This window comes from Schistocerca nitens, chromosome 11 (genome assembly GCF_023898315.1).
Source record: "Schistocerca nitens isolate TAMUIC-IGC-003100 chromosome 11, iqSchNite1.1, whole genome shotgun sequence".
Lineage (NCBI taxonomy): Eukaryota > Metazoa > Arthropoda > Insecta > Orthoptera > Acrididae > Schistocerca > Schistocerca nitens.
Window position 1 is genome coordinate 90899346 of NC_064624.1, and position 20456 is coordinate 90919801.

The 20456-nt window shown below is 38.5% G+C and overlaps 1 long non-coding RNA gene across 1 annotated transcript in view; it reads right to left on the reverse strand.

Annotated features, from left to right (window-relative positions):
- The window catches only part of LOC126212907 (uncharacterized), a 116278-nt gene that overhangs the window by 22525 nt on the left and 73297 nt on the right, over window positions 1–20456 (reverse strand). The window contains exon 2 of the long non-coding RNA XR_007540993.1: window positions 15039–15107. This is a non-coding gene — a long non-coding RNA (uncharacterized LOC126212907). The remainder of the gene's footprint in view (window positions 1–15038; window positions 15108–20456) is intronic.

Genomic DNA, 20456 nt, shown 5'->3' on the forward strand with positions numbered 1-20456 from the left:
CAACTTACAAGCTTTTGTTGTATTTTAACAGGTTTCCAATAAACATTCTCATACATGTATAAATATTCTATACAAACATTAATGCAATTTTTTAAGTAAAGGTAACATTCAAATATAGAAATTTTTGTCCTTCAAAGAACATTTGTTGATTCAGAAACCAGATCAAAATTTTATTTGGTTATGAGACACTGTAATGATTTACTACGTAGATTGTAAATGAGAAATTTGGCCACTGTTCATGTAAAAACATTACCTGATTTTACTCAGCTGTATACCACGTTGGTGAAATTCAGTTGAAACAAGAAGGAAAATTAATATAGAATGACGTGGCTAACAAAGGAAGTAGATCATATTAAACAGACTGTAATTGTCAAAGCAAAAATAAATTACAGTCGCAAGACCCGTTGTGGAGATAGTACCGACAGACGTCAGTAGATCGCGTGATGAGCAAAACTTCGAGAGTGGAACGGAATCTTAAATGCAATCTTTTATTTACATATTAGTTGGTGTTGTTACATATGACCTGCATACTAGCAGATATTGCAGTCTGTTTTTGACAGTTACTCAAGCTTGGAAGGAGAACAGTGACACCAGCTTGGCTGAGAGCTATGACGATTGCACGGAGGGAAGCACTGAGCCCACAGCAAATTTCATCATGTTCTTATGCGTGGTAATCTATACCAACTACTTTTGCTTTCTACACTGAAGAGCCAAAGAAACTGGTACACCTGCCGAATATTACGTAGGGCCCCTGCGAGCACGCAGAAGTGCCGCAACACGACGTGGCATGGACTCTACTAATGCCTGAAGTAATGCTGGAGGGAACTGACAACAGGAATCCTGAAGGCCTGTCCACAAATCCCTAAGAGTGTGAGGAGATGGAACTCTTGAGAATAGTACGTTGCAAGGCATCCCAGATACGTTCAATAATGATCGGGAGTTTGATGGCCAGTAAAAGTGTTTAAACTCAGAATAGTGTTCCTGGAGCCACTCTGTAGCAATTCTGGGTGTGTGGGGTGTCGCATTGTCCTGCCGTAATTGCCCCGTATTGTCCTACTGGAATTGCCCAAGTCTGTCGGAATGCACAATGAACATGAATGGATGCAGGTGATCAGACAGCATGCTTACGTATGTGTCAGCAGTCAGAGTCATATCTAGACTTATCAGGGGTCCCATATCACTCAAACTGCACATGCCCCACACCATTAAGGGCCTCCACCAGCTTGAACAGTCAACTGCTGGCATGCAGGGTCCATGGATTCATGAGGTTGTCTCCATAACTGTACATAATTTGAAACAAAACTCGTCCGACCAGGCAACATGTTTCCAGTGATCATAAGTCCAATGTTGGTGTTGACCGGGCCCAGGCAAGGCCTAAAGCTTTGTGTCGTGCTGTCATCAAGGGTACACGAGTGGGTTTTCGGTTCGGAAATCCTGTATCGATGATGTTTCGTTGAATGGTTCACACACTGACACTTGTTGATAACCCAGTATTGAAATCTGCAGCAATTTGCATAAGGGTTGCAGTTCTGTCACATTGAACAATTGTCTTCAGTTGTCGTCACTCTCGTTCTCACAGGACTGTTTTCCAGCCATTGTGATGTCGGAGATTTGCTGTTTTACCAGATCCCCGATAGTCACAGTACACAGTACACTCATGAAATGTTAGTACAGGAAAATCTGCATTTCATTGCTAGCTCAGGGATGCTGTGTCCCATCACTCATGCACTGGCTGTAACACCACGTTCAAACTCATTTAAATCTTGGGAACCTACCATTGTAGCAGCAGTAACTGATCTAAGAACTGCCCCAGACATTTGTTGTCTTGTTAAGGCAATGCCGACCGCAGTGCCGTATTCTGCCTGTTTACAAATCTCTGTGTTATAATAAACATGCTTATACCAGTTTCTTCAGCACTTCAGTGTATGAACATCTACTGTGTTTCAACTGCAGTTTGCCCAAATGCATTTGTAGTCAGAATTGAACTGACTTTAAAATTGGACAAATACTCAACAATAGTATTCATTTCTGCACAAGACAATAAAAGCCTAGATCTAGGCAAGTGATGTACTTCTGTGTTTCTTGCTGCAATGTTGTCAACACTCTCCGTGACGTATGACAAGAATGAAAGGGGGTATATCAGGTGGTTCTACACAGAGTGGGGGGCGGTGACATGTTTGGAAGTGAAATTATAACATACTCATTTCAGGATAGATGTGAAATCTTGTATGTATACAAGAAAAAATAGCTGTGTTCCCAAATTCCAAAATAACAACCACCTCAGAAATAGCCACATATTCTGAAGAAACAGCCATATGTTTGTGACAATGAAGGTGTAAATTTCACAGTTGTGCCATTAGGTTGATGATGGTGATGACCCAAGATAGTGAGTGGTAGCACACACTACAGGGATTGTAAGCATAAAAGGCAGAAAAGAAAACAGTCCAAAAATTCATGTGAACAATTTCATGTTGTTTACTTTATTTCTCCAAGTGTTATCAAAATTTAGACAATCAATAAATGGCAAAAGTTTAGAATAGTTATAAGGTTACCTTTTTGGCAGATACTTTATGTCAATAAAACAGTTTGTAATTCTAGTTAATCAGAGTCTGTTAAAAATAAATTTCTCTCAAGGAGCCTCTCATTAAAAAAATGAATAAATAAACAAATTTAAAAAGATGGGCCATTTTATATTCAGGGGCGTCTTACACTCAAGTAAATACAGTATGAAGCTGGCAGCGTGCCAGTATGAGTAACCCCTTTGCAGCTAATCAAACACTACACTTTGAGAGAATAATGTTTTATTAGTCAGCACATTAATAAGACAAGCAACTCATAACACATGTAATATCATAATCCCGCTTACTACTTGAAGTAACACACATCCATTATCTGCACACACACTGATGCTCGCGCCATGGCAGGTAGCGAGGTACTGACTGCTGGAGCACACCATCTTTCCACCGTCGGTCATTCGCGACATCGCTGACAGACAGGTGAAGAATGGTGTAAGAGCTGAGGTAACTACACGTTTTTATTTGTCGTTAATCACTTCCTTAACCTCCTGATGGATCTGTTATTGTGAAAAATGGCAAGTTCCACCACAGTTTGGAGTTGACAAACTGTAGATGAATGAGTTTAAAGGTCAGAGGAGGGCCATGGTGTATGGCCTTGAGTAGGACTGTCCCTAGTAGAGCACTGTGCTACTGAAAACCACCTTCAGGCTGATGAAAGCTTACAATTTTTCAAAACTGCTCTAAAATGCTATTCTTGTGGGTGTGTCATCACTGGATTATATGCATCATGAAAATCTTAAAATATGCATGAAAAATGCTTAAAAATGCACACGAAGTGCAGTCGGTAACAAAGAGACGTGATGTGAGTTGAGTCACGGCAAAACAATCGATACGTACAGGACCAACTTCGAGATATACTGCACGCAGGGGTGGCACACTCAAAAACCCAGTAATATTTTATTTAACAAACAACATACAATCATGATTTTTTTTAACATCATTAACTTTTAATTAATACTATTGGACCAAAGCATCATTTACAATTTATTTTACATTTTTCTACTATTGTAATTACATACAAACAAGTACTGTTCCAAAAGTTTGGTGGTAAGAGTGTGTCTTCGATCACTCAAAACATTTTTATAAGTAGAAAAGGACCGTTCTACATCAACTGAGGTGACTGGGCAGTATTTGAATTTGGGTGCTATGTTGGCACTTACCGTTTCTGGTAAAAGTTCACCCGTCCCATTAATAAAACTATCAATATGGTACAAGGGTTCAAAGCCGGGGTTATTGTATAAAATGTTTTCAAACTTTTCTATAAGTTTTCTCGGGAATACCTCCGGCAATGAGCAGTTCACTAGAATAATTTCAATCATTAACTGAATAGATTCATTCAATGCCAAACCTTGAGTTTCAAGATTTTTAATACTTGCAGGCATACGGGAAAAGTAGTGCTAATCACAGCAATGTCTTTTTTAATACCGGAATCATTAATAGCTTCCTTGGATTGGCAAACTGCCAAAGCCTCTGCACTATTAAAGTCATTTACTACCCCTCTAATGGCCTTGAAATATTCATTGTAAAATGACACAGCTTCAACCTACGTACCCCAATGAGTTACGACTGGAATAATTTAATGATTATAAAGAATACTCTCAATTGCAAATAGAAACCGGATGTTGACCTAGGTATCGGTGCGGATAACCGTGCCTTCTTCGGAACACACTAAAACTACAAACTGTATTAATGCTGGGCGATGCCTATTTACGCAGTTTGTAGTTTAGTGTGTTCTGAAGAAGGCGTGGTTATCTGCACCGAAACCTAGGCGAACATCCGGTTTCTATTTGCAATCGAGGCAGACTCTTTATAATCATTGCACATTTGGTAGTTTTTCTTTGTAGGTCTTGATGCGAGCAGGAGCCTTTAGAAACACTTTCTCTGTGGCTGAAATCAGTTTACTTACATTCAGCAAGGCGATGTGCTCAGTGAACAAAGCACATCACACGAATCAAATTACGATAAAATACTCTGAGGGTTTTTCCTGCTTTGATCATATACGGAGCAGCATCTCAAATAAACACAAACACACTTGCATCTGCAGAAGATTCTGGATGTATTTTTCTAATACCCTCAATCACAAATCTAGTGATCGTAGAATGATTTACTTTTTCAAGTTCTTTGCATAACACTAAATAGGAAGAAGAAGGCTCTTCTTTTAAAACACCAACAATTAAATTTGCAAAGTACAGGTCACAACTGTCTGCAGTTTCATCAACTGAAATCCAGATCATGTTGCCTTCGAGTTCATTGCTTATTTTTTCCAGAACATTTACGCACATTGTCGGTATGTAATTTTTACACAATGTCGATTCATCTGGTATATTTTGATTTAAGCAATATTTCTGCAGGAAGCCTTAGAGGATAGAGTTTATAAGTTTGTGAGGAGGAATATTGCTTGCAATGAATGCTCTGCACAGATCCATGTTAAACAGACTTTTTTGGTTACCTCTGGACAAGTCCCTGCTACTGCAACTTGCTGTTATCAGAAATTTTTGTCATCACCTTTTCTTCTGCATTCCTGTGATAGGAAGATTTGTCTCGGCATGCTGATCTACTTGAAACTTTTTTTTTTTTTTTTTTTTTGCACAAAACTTTTTTTTCACAGACTTGACAACATAAAATAATCCCGTCATATGTAAATGTTCCGGGACGGTCAGCTATCCACGAAACGACCATTCTTTTTTCGGGTGGTATGGCACACGACACGTTATACGCTGCACATCATTAACACGTTCAACTGTGTACAAGTAAGCAGAAAGCTAAACTGAAACAGCGGATGTGTGACTAAAAGCTCGCGTAATTTAATTTATTTGTTGCGAACGCATACGGCGGGACAGTGGGGGGGGATTAACCGGGGGGCACAGGTGCAGGAGCACTGACTCTGTACGCCTCTTCCTGTTCCTATTCTGTAATGATTTCGCCATGCAGTGGGCTTTCGGTTAGCTATTACACGCAGTTTTAGGTGCGGTGAATGTGTGAGACGTAAAAACTAGATAGAGCTAGAGACTACACGTCTCAATTTTTAAAATATTGTAAACAGAGTGAAATATGTATCGTCACCAGTTTTCATTAAAATATGCAATAACTGGTGAAAATGAGCGAAATATGCAAATGGATATGCAGCATGCAAATGCGTATAATACGGTCCCTAGTCTTCACCAAACATCCCTCGGTTGGGATCGCGCCACAGCTTCAGCATACGGTCTATAGAGACTCGTGCATAATGCTCGAGGATGACATCGTTTTGAAATTTTGTCAACATGTAACTCGTAACAAGTATTAAGTTTGATGTCTGTACTTCCTACAAAAAGTACATAAAAATTCTCTAAGTTGACTACGATCTAGACCTCCGTAGTGCTGTTAATTGTCATTAGGGCCAGGGTTACATTTTTTCTTCATTTAGACAACATTTTCGCATTAAAATACATTTGCTACTTGAGTACCAGCAAGAACAATGATTTGCACAGTGGAACTGCCAACAGGGTTGGAGCCTGCAAAACCGGCACAGGTCCCATTTGTGTATTGCTGGTGGGAGCTGTCAACTGACAACTAATTTATATACAATAATATAATGTTGTGAAAAAGTTCGCATATTACAAATATGCACCAATGAGAGGCTAAAATGACAATATAACAGTCTTCTCTCCCTGCACGAGGATCGCAAATTGTGTGGGTATACGGGATGTGACTACACAATGTATAGAAGTCTGGATCAGTCCCGGGGGAACATTCAGATCGCCGAAGCAGTTAAGGTGAACACTCGTAACAAGTGGAAAATTTGAGTTCGAGTCTCGGTCCGGCAAAAACTTTTGTGTTTAACAAAATGCTGACATCAATGCAGATATGAAATAAGTAGATTTATTTCATAATGTTAATCCACAGCTTTTAGGCATGCGTGTCTGAAGAGCATTATATTGTGATGATGCAGACACTGTATAAACACAGACATTTTATGATATTGCAGTGCCTGTGTTGTTAAAAGTATGATGCAATGTTCCTTTGGACATGCAAGCATGCCCAAAAGAACAAGCACCGTGCTGACCACAGCCCACATGGAATACACAAAACATATTTGCAGTTGCAAATACGGACAACCATCAGCTGTATAATGGAATGAAAACAACTAAAATTTGTGCCATACTGGAACTCGAACCTAGGTTTCCTGCTTTACACAAGCTGTCACCTTAACTGTTTCGGCTATCCGTGCACAACTCTTTGCCAGCCCCAAACTTCTATATGTACCCCACGTACTGGAATTTCTCTCTCTCTCTCTCTCTCTCTCTCTCTCTCTTTTGGCAAAGTTCGCATCTATTTTTGTTGAGATTCATATTTCTTTTAATGATTAGATGCACCTACCTCAAAGGTTGTCACGTGACTGAAAATAAACAAAGCCTTATTTCTTTGAAACTGACGGCTACAGAAAGGTGCTGATTGGGAACTTTGTGACAGTAATGTTTGCTTTTGCAAAAACTTCCAAAACCTTTTTCTTCCAAACTAGCCTTTGTTTTCTTCATTTGGCTATATTTAAGAATTTAAAAATGATTGTTCTGTTGAAAAGCCACAGCTTTTTCCTGACAGTGAGCTGAATGCGTCTCTAATTTAAGGTGTTTCTGGACATTATCTCTCTTTTCTACACAATTCGATGATAACAAAATCTACAAACTATTACTTTCTATCTTTTGTGGGCATTCGTAGGTGTGCGACCCATGCTTTACAATGCAACAGACAGAACAGACAAGGCAGTTAGCATAGAAGCAGAACTGAACATATCATAATGCTATGTTAACATTAGGAGAAGAATTTTGGCACATAGTGCAGACACTACAGGCTACAGTGGCAGATGACAACAAGCATAAACAAACTAGAATTTTGACTGCCCGAGGGAAGAAGAGTGGTGTGCAGAAACAAACCCCGCCTCCCTTTCACATGGCGACAGCCAACAGTATTGTCAAAGGGATCACCCATCTCTTCTAACGTTGTAAGGTTCGTAATCGAAATCCGTAACGGATCAGGATTAGTAGCTTCACTTATTTCAAAATCAGAAAACGATAAGCAACACGTGACATAAAATATTTGGGGGAAAGCTACAGCTCAACTGCTCACTGATGTTAGCGGACTATTGTTAACGACTCAGTGCAGGCCTGATATCTAGCAGTATTCGATACAACCACTGCTCAAAACATACTCCTCCTAATTTGCGACTTTAGAAATGACCACATTAAACCATATTTTGGGCTTTTTTAACAAACAAATGTACACATTTCTTTGTTATAAAATACTTGGTCCCACAGCTGAGTACTACATTGTATTACACAGCACGTATCTTAAATAGACCATTCAACCGCCCACAACTGGCCTGGCATCAGATCATTTAGTGCACTGATATGTCGTTGCATTTGTACACTTTCATTTTGCAGAAAGGTTCTTATACACATTACCTTTACAAATTGGTCTTCACCAGAAGATGCACAATACCATTAACCAAAAACTGGTTAAATTTTCAATATTTTTATGCAGGAATCAAGCTATTTCAAATTATCTCTGATAAAATAGTTCATCTGGATACAATTTACTACAAAATAGCATCTAAAACGTAATTTTGCATTTTGAAGCAGAAACGTAAATTTTTCCAATCCCTATAAATTAAGTGCAAGAGTGCAGGTTGTGACGCACAGATGACGACATATGGAAGTGTTTCTTGTCATGACTCCTGTACGGATAGCCAAAGTGGTTATGGCGACCTAACACATAAACCGGGAGATCTGGGTTTGAGTCCCAGAGATCCGGGTTTGAGTTCCAGTCCAGCACGAATTTTCTGCCATCTGATTTCTCCTGAAACTGCTGCTATTGCTGGTTGTGTCCTTTTCCAGTAACTGAGCAACGACAGTCTTTTCATCTGTTTACACATCTACAGTACTTGACTTGCCTGTCCCTGAACCACATGCACATCATCATCAAGTCCCCCAGCATTTAACAATAATTTTCTAGTTATGTGAAATCACTGTACACAACTGTATCATTTGCAAAGAGTCCCTTAGAAATATCTACCTAATCTGTGTGTGTATACACAGTACAATTGTGGCTTATTATAATGTGTATTCTCCAGTTTGACTTTCAACTACAGTATATAAGAAATTTTATGTATATGCATTTTCTACTACTGGTAAATGAAATACAATTAAAAGTTATCTTATTACTTCATGTGTAACTGACAGTCAGTATTTCATGAATACTTACACCTTCCTCTTCTTTGAGGAATATCTGGACCAGTGAGAGTGTGGCTGCTTCATCCACTTGGTCATTTATCTGCAAGTGGAAAACAAATTAGTCAATGATCTTAATAAAAAAACAACACAAGGAACTTTTATAAAAATTTTAAACGAAAAATAACCAAATACAGCCCACTGAACTTGGAAACTGAAGACAGAAATGGAAATACGTGCAAACAATTTCCAATATTTCCAAAACCATCTCAACTACGAAGAACACAGAAAAGTGGTCTCGAAGAGCTCGACAACCAGCCCTAACTCTGAACCGTCCGTCACTGAGGAATTACAGTCATTTCAAATCTCAAAAACCACAAGGTCTCAGAGATACCAAATCGAGCTGAACTTTGAGGAAAAAATGTCACAGACGCTCACCACAACTTTTTTGAAGAAATATGAATACATGAAAAACCCCTGATGAATGGAAGACGGCCCTCGTCCACCCACCCCATAAGAAAGTGTCCCAAGCAGATCACAACTATGGAGGAATCTCCCCCTAGACATAACATACAAGATACTCTCCACAGTCTTTACTAAACAGAGCAAAATCCCAGTTAGACAATTAACTTGAAGTATATGAAATTGGCTTCAGGAAAGGAAGAGCCTGCCCAAAACAAATGCTAAACCTCAAAAACTTCATGACACACCAAAAATGAAGAGCAAAATGATGTGTTATGACTGTTATTGAGTTTTTAAAATCGTGCAACTCAATACACCAGGAATCCCTTATATATACTAAAAGAATTAACCATAGATAACAAAAAATATAAAACCAATCACAAAGACCCTTATCACCACATATTCCAAAGCCAAATTAATGGGAGAACACTAACCCTTTTGAAATAAAAACTGGTGTAAGCTAAGGAGATGGAATCCCCCACTGCTAGTTAAGTGCTCCCAAGAAAAACTTGTTGGACAGACGAGTACACAGAGATAGTGGAATCTGTCTAGGAGCACAAAACAAAAGGCATCAAAGCCAACTATCTAGCCTTTGCAGATGATATAACCCTACTAGCTGAGACCTGGGAAATAGCCAAAGAACAGACCCTTGAACAGAAAAAACAGCTCTCAAAACCCTTAAAAAGACCAATGTAACAACAAACATAAAAACCCACCACAACATTTTAAAGTGGGACAACAAAAAGTAGAGATAATCAAAGAACTCAAATACCTTGGAGAATCCATCGGCTGGAATGGGCTCGAGAAAAAGGCAATGGAAATTAGAAGTAAAGTTGATCTGGTCTTCTATCTCGCAAAAAACACATACAATAAAAGGTCCCTCTCACAGTACGCAAACATAAGCATTGTAACAGTGTAGTAGTCAAACCAGAAGCCCTGTATGCAGCTGAAACATTATCACCAACCGTGGCCTAGTTGAAAGACTGGAGATAGAAGAAACAAAGATATTAGAAACATTTCTTGACCCCAGATTTCATAACAATTAATCCGCACCAAAAATGAAACCCTTTACCAAACTACCGAAAAACACTCAGACACAATTAGGACAAAAAGAATTCATTTTTATGGATACATCTTCATTCTGAACCAAAATAGATCAACTGAATAAATTATGACTACTTCTGCAGGAAAAAAATGGATTACTGAAATGGAAAAGGACTTCAGATAACTCCAAATCACAAGATCTATGTTCAAAAATAAAACGGAGAAAAAAATAGAGGAGGAAAATAACACAATGGGAGGGAGGGAGGGAGAGGTTGGGGGGGGGGGGGGGGTAGGTTCCAAAATCAAATCCAAACGAACATCCACATCTCTGATGAAGATAGGAAAGCAAGGTCAAAAGAATGAAACAATACTGAGCTGCTAACAGAAAGGCACAAAACATTAAAAAGTGATTAATTTAACATATCGCAAAGCCGGGTAAAACAAAAATAAAAAGAAGACTCTGCTGTTATTATAATGTGTGGTTTATAAATTTCCTCAATATTAAGTGTGTTGTTGTTGATGATGTAGCCTTCAGCCCAAAGGTTGGTTTGATGCAAATCTCCATGCTAGTCCATGCTGAGCAAGCCTCTTCATCTATGCACGATACTGCAACCTACATCCATTATAACCTGCTAGCAGTAGCCAAACCGTGGTCATTATCTCCAATTATTAACCCCCCCCCCCCCCCAGTTACTTTACCATTACCAAACTGGTGATTGCTCAGTATGAGTATTATTAACCATACCCTTCTTTTAGTGAAACTGAGCCACAAAACTCTTTTTTCGCAAATCTGATTAGTTATTCTATCTATCCACCTGATTTACAGCATCATTCCAGAGCACCACATTTCAAACGTTTCTATTCTCTTCTTGTCTGAATTGTTTATCAACCATGTTTTATTTCAGTACCGGTCTACACACCAGACAAATACCCTCAGAAAAGACTTCCAAACACTTATACTTTTAGTTTGATGTTAACAAATTTCTCTTTTCTCAAAACACTTTTCTTGCTACTAACAGTCTGCATTTTATATTCTCCTTCACTGACCATCATCAGCTTTTTGTTGCCCAGATAGAAAAACACATTTCATTTCCTAATCTAACTCTCTCAACATCACGATTCATCTACCTTCCACTGACCTTGTTTTACCTTCGATGGTGTTCATCTTACAGCCTCTGTTGAAGACATTACACATCCCACACCACACTGCTCCTCCAACTAATTTGTCAACTCTGAATAAATTACAGTGTCTTCCGCAAACCTCAGTTTTTATTTCTTCTTCCTGAACTTTAATTTCATTTAAGAATTTCTCCTTGGTTACCTTTACTGCATGCTCTACGTACATATTGAAACACATCGAGGATAGGCTACAACCCTGCCTCACTCCATTACCAACCACTATCTCCCCCTCACGTCATTCAAGTCTTTGTGACTGCCGTCTGATTTCTGTAATAGTTGCAGATACCTGTTTGGTCACTATAATTTATCCCTGTTATCAACAGAATTTCTAAGAGTATATTCCAGTCAGCATTGTCAAAAGCATTCTCCGAATCTGCAAATGCTATAAATCCAGGTTTCCCTTTCTTTATCCAATCTTCTAATATTAATCACATGGTCATTTATTCCTCACATACCGCTACATTTCTCCACAACCTGCACTTACCTTCCCTGGGATCGGTTTCTACCAATTTTTCCATTCTTCTGTAAATTATTTGTGACAATATCATGAATTATTAACCAGAACAAATTTTCACTCTGTAGCGGGGTGTATGCCATTAGGAAACTTCCTGAGCCACAGGCTAAACAATGTCTCTGCAACACTCTTTCTTCCAGAAGTGTTAGTCCCACACGTTTTGAATGAGAAGTTTGGAAGGTAGGAGATATACTGGCAGAGGTAAAGCTCTGAGAATGGCAAAGATCTCTGGTTTGAGCCCTGGTGCAGCGCACAGTTTTGATCTGCCAGGAAGTTTCATGAGTTATTAAACTGATAGTTTGTCTGTCTCATATATCTTGCACAGCACATGCAATAATTATATAATGGTTGGCGCTCTCAAACACATCAGTAATACTGGGCCAATGTTGTCTAAGGGTATATACGCTGACAAGGAAGGGGGGGGGGGGGGGGGGGCGACGGATTTTTTCCCAAATTTCCCAGTTAAAAATAAACTTTCCCTGTGTTAAGTGACAATATACTTTTCCTTGGCACTGCCGAACTGACAAATCCTTTGAATTGTAAAGGTATTGTATACAAGCGTAGAACTTCCCGGTACTTCAGCAAAAAATAACTTGTTTTGGAAAAATATTTGATGCACAGCATCATGTACAGCGCATATTTTCAAATTACAAAAGTATAAATACGAATTCCACCAATTAAAGCACGGTATCTTTCGAAGCACCGAAAACGAGATTGCGATGAGCCATTGCCACCAATCATAGCTCAAGTTACAGTACTCCCCAACCAATGACAGCAGATATTCAGAGCACAGGACTTGTGTTGTAGTCGGCCACTAGCAACATCACTGTTAAGTAGAGTGAATATGCAAATAGGAAAAGTTAATGGTTTAAATTAATATACATTCAGTATAGCTACATGAAAAGATAAGCTATCACCTACAATATACCAGTCATCGAAAGCTTTTTGCCTTTTTTTTAGGATACGATGGATCCTTTGACAAGGACTCCAACTTTTCCATAGAAAAGCCAATTACATGGAAAATTGCTCAAGATTTCACCTCGAACTGCTTTTGAAGGATAATTTTACTTTTTGCAACCATTATTGCATAATTTGTAATCTATGACAGAAATAAAACAGATATGAAAAACTAAGCTTGTCCTTTTTTAGTGTGTTACCTTTCAAGATATATCAAACACAAATATGCTGATTGGTTGATTGGTTGGTTGGTTGGCTGGTTAGGGGGAAGGGACCAAACAACGAGATCATCAGTCCCATCGGATAGGTGAAGGGTGGGGAAGTCGGCCATGTCCTTTTATAAGGAACCATCCCAGCATCTGCCTGAAGCGATTTAGGGAAATCATGGGAAACCTAGCCAATGGCCTTGCTGCAGTCATAGCACCGGTTCCTGTCAGGTCACTGAAGTTAAGCACTTTCGGGCTTGGCTAGTACTCGAATGGGTGACCATCTGGTCTGCCAAGCCCTGTGGGCAAGCGAGGTGCACTCAGCCCATGTGAAGCAAACTGAGGAGCTACTTGATTGACAAGTAGTGGCTTCCGTCTCGTAAACTGATATACGGCCGGGAGAGCGGTGTGCTGACCACGTGCCCCTCCATATCCGCATCCAGTGACGCCTGTGGGCTGAGGATGGCACGGCGGCCGTTTTGAGTGACAGTCAAACGTTCTGTGATTTAAGAAATTAATCACAGATTCTCACATGCGATGTAAGTCATCTTGCATAATAGGAAATTTACTTCGTAAATCATGCTTCTCAAACCACCATCCTCAATATTTTCCCATGACCTGTTATAAAAGTAAACTTTTGTGACATCATACTCATTGAAAGCAGTTTGTTGTTACAATATATGACACAGTCTTCATCCTAAAGCCTTCAACACATTTTGCTGTTGGCAGACACTTGTGTGTGCACTTTGTTTTGTAGTAAATGGTGCACTTTCTTTGCAACTAAAATTTTATTTTGGTGTTATTCTCTCATTTATGTTTTCTTTCTGCAATACTATCATGCTGTAGTGGGCCAAAGTAAAATTTTTGTTACGAATATCAGTTCTTACTCGTCAAAATTACAAAAATTTAACTGGAAACTAAAACAATGAGAAATTATCAGAAATCTTAAAGATTCCTGTGTTCTCCCCAGATTTCCCAGTTAGCCTGGGGTATATACACCCTGTGTCTATCCAGCAGCCTTGTTTCAACTTCAGTCTTTCACTGTAGCAGATATGATATGAAACTGCATCCATACAGCTTCTCTGTGATAGCTATAAGGAACAGAAGTAATATTTATTCCATGAGAAAAACTTTCAATACCCAATATTGCATAAATTAGTCTTTATTGTGAACAACCGGTTTTGACAGTTCTAACTGTCATCCTCTGGCCTTCAAAATAAGTTTGTTATGAAACATGTTCCACTGTTGCTTGTACCTTATGCCACACTGTCATTGCACTGCTTAAAATGCAGGACATTATACATAATTTTGTCAAAAATAAAACCATTTACAGTTAAAAAGCATCTCATGCACACGAGCACGTTTGCATAAGTAGTGCTCGCAGAGGCTTGTTAATTCTTGAAGCACATGATATACAGCAAAATGCACATCTGTTTATGTTTGCAGAAATGTTCCACACATTGTGGATCCACACCTCAGCCGAAGTATATGGTGCAACTACAGTTTAATGTATATTTTACATTTTAAGACTTAACGAGCCTCTGCGAGTGCTATGTATGTGAACATGCTCGTGTGCACAAGCTGCTTTTTTAACTGTAAACGGTTTTGTTTTTGAAAAACCTATGTATAATGTGCTGGGTTTTATCCATAAGCTACAAATTCACAATGGCACATGTTTCATCACAGAAATTTCTTAAGACCAGAAAACGACAGCTCCAACTGTTGAAACCGATTGTCAACAATACAGACTAACTTATGTGATCTTTGCTAATGAAAGCTTTTTCCCCCTCACAAAACACAGACTGTGTCATCCAAGTTCTCAACATGACAGAATTCAGTCAATATTCACATTACTGCAGTGCATACTCGACAGTCAATGTTTCAGAATACTTACAAACTGCACTTCTTTGACAAATGTCTGGACTGATGGAAGTGGTACAACTTCATCTCATTGGCCAGGTATCTGAAAGCGGAAAAAAAGATCACTCAATTATCCGTCCTCTTTTCTTTATTTCCTCTTTTTTTCCCTTTAAATTAGTTTTATTCGTACAGCCATCTTACAAACGGTGTTGTTTGCTCTTTTTTTTCTCTTTCTTTAAAAAAAAAAAAATCAACATTACACAATATTATAAGGGCATTTAGATATGAAGTTACAAATTCTCTTACACAGTGTTCAATGGGTACAGTGGATAAGAATGACTGTTGTTATTGTCAAAAGTATGATCATATGGTGTATAAAGTGAAACTCGAGACTGCATTGAGGACTTTTTGGTAGGGAGAACATAGCGTATGATCTCGGATGGAGAGTCATCGTCAGATGTAAAGTAACTTCGGGTATGCCCCAGGGAAGTTTGTAGGGACCCTTGCTATATGTGTTGTACATTAATGACCTTTTAGACAATATTAATATAACAATGGAAATAATCAATTATTGATAATACAATGTAATGCTACTGGCTCTGAAAGCTTGCAAAAGTCAAATCCTTTTGTGTGTGTGTTCCCCTGACGCCATTTGGTGAGTAGGCAATATTAATAGTAACATCAGACTTTTTGCGGATGCTGCAGTTACCTATGTTGGAGTACTGTCTGAAAGAAGCTGCATAAATATTCAGTGAGATCTTGACGAGATTGCAAAGAGGTGTAAAGATTGGAAACTTGCTTTAAAGGTTCAGAAGTGTAAAATTTTGCACTTCACAAAATGAAAAAAATGTAGAATCCTACGACTATAACATCAGTGAGTTACTGTTGGGAATCAGCCAGCTCATACAAATACCTGGGTGCAACACTTTGTACGGATATGAAATGGAATAATCACAAAGGTTCAGTCACGGGTAAAGCAGATGGCAGGATCCTGGGGAAGTTAATCAGTCTACAAAGGAGATTGCTTGCAAATCACTCGTGCAACTGGTTCTAGAATATTGATCAAGTGTGTGGGGTCCGTACCAGAAAGGACTAACGAGGGATAATGAATGTGTACAGAGTAGGGCAGCACAAATGGTCACAGATTTGTTTAATCCACGGGAGTGTGTCACAGAGATACACAAGGAGCTGAAATGGCAGACTCTTGAGGATATACATAAACTATCCCAAGAAAATCTATTAAGAATGCTTCAAGAACCAGCTATAAATGATAACTCTAGGGATATACTACAACCCGCTATGTATTGCTCACACAGGGATCGTGAGGATAAGATTAGAATAATTACTGCATGCACAGAGGCATTAAAACAGCAATTCTTCCCATGCTACTTATGTGAATGGAACAGGAAGAAACCCTAATAACTGATACAATGGGACATGCCCTCTGCCATGCACCTCACAGTGGTATGCGGAGTGTAGATGTTGATGTAGATGTCGATGACAAGTACGACACCCAGTAGTCTGATTGGCAGCATTTAATTGTTGAAATATTCTTCTTATATTTCATAGGTTTCTTCCATATCATTTTACACTAAAAAACCTGAACTTACAGGACTGAATATTTTAGTTGCTCTGATAAAGTCACTGGCATATCTAAGGCAAGGCTTATCATTCTCATAACAAGCCAGCTGGTAACTCACCACTGCACAGTTATTTATTTATACTCAAATAATATCACATCACATCCAATACAGATTAAGCGTGGAATTTACCATTTGCTATACATGGATGATCTAAAACTACTGGCAGCAACCAATCAACAACTGAACCAATTACTAAAGATAACAGAAGTATTCAGCAATGATATAAATATGGCTTTAGGAACAGACAAATGTAAGAAAAATAGCATAGTCAAGGGAAAACGCAATAAGCAAGAAGATTACATATTGGATAACCACAGCGACTGCATAGAAGCGATGGAAAAAACAGATGCCTATAAATATCTAGGATACAGACAAAAAATAGGAATAGATAATATAAATATTAAAGAAGAACTAAAAGAAAAATATAGACAAAGACTAACAAAGATACTGAAAACAGAATTGACAGCAAGAAACAAGACAAAAGCTATAAATACCTATGCCATACCAATATTGATCTACTCATTTGGAGTAGTGAAATGGAGTAACACAGACCTAGAAGTACTCAATACACTTACACGATCACAATGCCACAAATATAGAATACATCACATACATTCAGCAACAGAAAGATTCACATTAAGCAGAAAGGAAGGAGGAAGGGGATTTATTGACATAAAAAACCTACATTCTGGACAGGTACACAATTTAAAAAAATTCTTTATACAACGAGCAGAAACTAGCAAAATACACAAAGCAATCACTCCTATAAATACACCGGCTACACCACTACAATTTTATAACCATCTCTACAACCCTTTAGATCACATAACATCAATAGATACGAAGAAAGTAAATTGGAAAAAGAAAACACTACATGGCAAGCACCCGTATCATCTAACACAGCCACACATAGATCAAGACGCATCCAACACATGGCTAAGAAAAGGCAATATATACAGTGAGACAGAAGGATTCATGATTGCAATACAGGATCAAACAATAAATACCAGGTATTACAGCAAGCATATTATTAAAGATCCCAATACCACAACAGATAAATGCAGTCTTTGCAAACAACAAATAGAAACAGTAGGTCACATCACAAGCGGATGTACAATACTAGTAAATACAGAATACCCCAGAAGACATGACAATGTAGCAAAAATAATACATCAACAACTTGCCATACAACATAAACTAATAAAACAACACGTTCCCACATACAAGTATGCACCACAAAATGTACTGGAGAATGATGAATACAAATTATACTGGAACAGAACCATTATAACAGATAAAACAACACCACATAACAAACCTCACATCATACTCACAAACAAAAAGAAGAAATTAACACAACTAATCGAAATATCCATACCCAATACAACAAATATACAGAAGAAAACAGGAGAAAAAATTGAAAAATACATCAAACTGGCTGAGGAAGTCAAGGACATGTGGAATCAGGATAAAGTTGACATTATACCGATTATACTATCAACTACAGGAGTCATACCACACAATATCCACCAGTACATCAACGCAATACAGCTACATCCAAACTTATATATATAACTACAGAAATCTGTAATTATTGATACCTGTTCAATTACCCGGAAGTTCCTAAATGCAATGTAACATATACCGTACAGTTAAAAGGAAGTCACGCTTGATCAAGATCAGTGTCACTTTCCATTTTTAACTAGACATGTCTGAGAAAGAAAAGAAATAATAATAATAATAGTAATTATAATGACAAGAACGTTATTCATCATCTTATGATACAAGGATAATTTTGCTTAATTCATGAGTTCGTAACAAAGGGCTACACATATGGACACTTTTTACAACAAACTTTGATACAATAAGGCACAGGTCTAAAAGTAATTTACTTGTAGGTGAGCCTTCATTTGAAGGAAGAGAGCCTTTCACCTTAACAGCTAAGATGTGTATCAACAATATAAGGAAAATACAGATTACTAGTCACTAAAAATACAACACATTGAGTTACAGACAGGACAGACATAATAAAAAGACACTTTAAACCAAAGCCTTCTTTGTTTTTAAAAAGGAAGACAAAAACACCCCCCCCCCACACACACACACAGTGAATGAATGACTGTGTATGTGTGTTTAATTTTCTGAATAAGGCTTTGGCAGAAAGGTAATGCTTCACGTCCTTTTGTTGTGCCTGTTGACAACTCAACATGTCTTCTTTATGGTGAGCAGCGATCTACCTTTTCCTCATATTGTTGTTATTCCAGCCTGAAGTTTCCACTGTTTGATTTCAACTGAGATCTAATTTATTACATTAGTTATTTAAGAAATAACTTAAAACTAATACTGGATAATAAAGCGTTTCTATTAAATGATGCTGAAAGTACATAATGAGGCCTATACGAAAATGCCTTTATTCAGTGCGAAACCGAGATACTCATCCAGTGGCTAATGTGGGTTGGCAATAAATATTCTTTCTAGTTTGGCTTTAAATTTTGCAGTGGAGAGTGATCTGACTGAACTGACAAGCATCAGTCCTGCATCTAGTAGGTTTCTCTGATAAAGTGCAGTTTGGTGGCTTATAAGACGAAACTGATGTATGTTTCTGGTATTATGCTTGTTCAGGTCAGTGTTTACATTTAGACTAAGAGCTTGGGGCAACATAATCGGTTTAAAAGTGTATACTGACCAGTAAGAATATTATGATCATGAACCTACTATCAATATAAACCTATCCAGGCAATAGCAGCGTCACCTGGTGAGGAATGACTGCTGGTCAGACACACGCATGGTGCATTGTAGTATCAGTGAATATGCTGTCCGTGTATAGAATGGGGAAGACCCATGACCTTTCTGAATTTCACCAAGGGCAGATTGTGATGGCCTACATGCTCAACATAAGCATTTCAGAAACGGCACCACTTGTTGGGTGCTTAAGCAGTGCTATGATGAGTGTCTTCAACAGGTGGTGAAACTAACTACAGGCATCATGGGGTTGGATGACCACCCCTCAGTAGAGATGTCGGACAGTGTAGGCTGGGCAGACTGTGGCGGAATGAACATCGGAATTTAATGCTGGGCTGTGTGTGTGTGTGTGTGTGTGTGTGTGTGTGTGTGTGTGTGTGTGTGTGTGTGTGTGAACACACAGTGCACAGAACACTTCTAATGATGGGATGCAGCAGCTGACAATCCGGGCATATGCCAATCTTGACACCAAGACATTGGCAAGTGTGACTGCAATGGGCGCGAATCTGTTGTCCTCCAGGGTAACAGCTCCTCGATACCTGTACTGCAGAATCCAACAAGTTGGCTGCACTTCCATTATGCTATGGGCATCCACAGGTCCAGTGGAGCTCGTGTGAGGCACCACGATGGCCGAGGAGTGTCGTACACTGGTTGCACATGTACACTCCTTCAGGACAATCGTGCAGAGTGTAATGGTACTTGAATTATGTAACCATTACGGCAGCTCACCTGAACCTCTCGATGCCAGCATTATTCTACTGTGTTTCTGTAAAGTAGTTAACGTATTTCTGAGACAACATTCAGATTTGATTTCATTAATGTAGAGGTACTTTGATACATTGATATGTTTATGTTGCAATGATATTATTCTTATGTGTAGTCTTTCTTTTATCACTATGATCTTTGACGTACTTGTAAGTCATCATTTTTGGGCGCGTAAGGGATTATCGGTTAGTTAGAGAGTCGGACCTTGAGAAAGTCAAATCTTGGACGTCATGTTGAAAAGACGTATATTGTTGTCAGCTTATAAAATGTGAACAGTGAGGAAGATGTTTTCAAGTATGTTT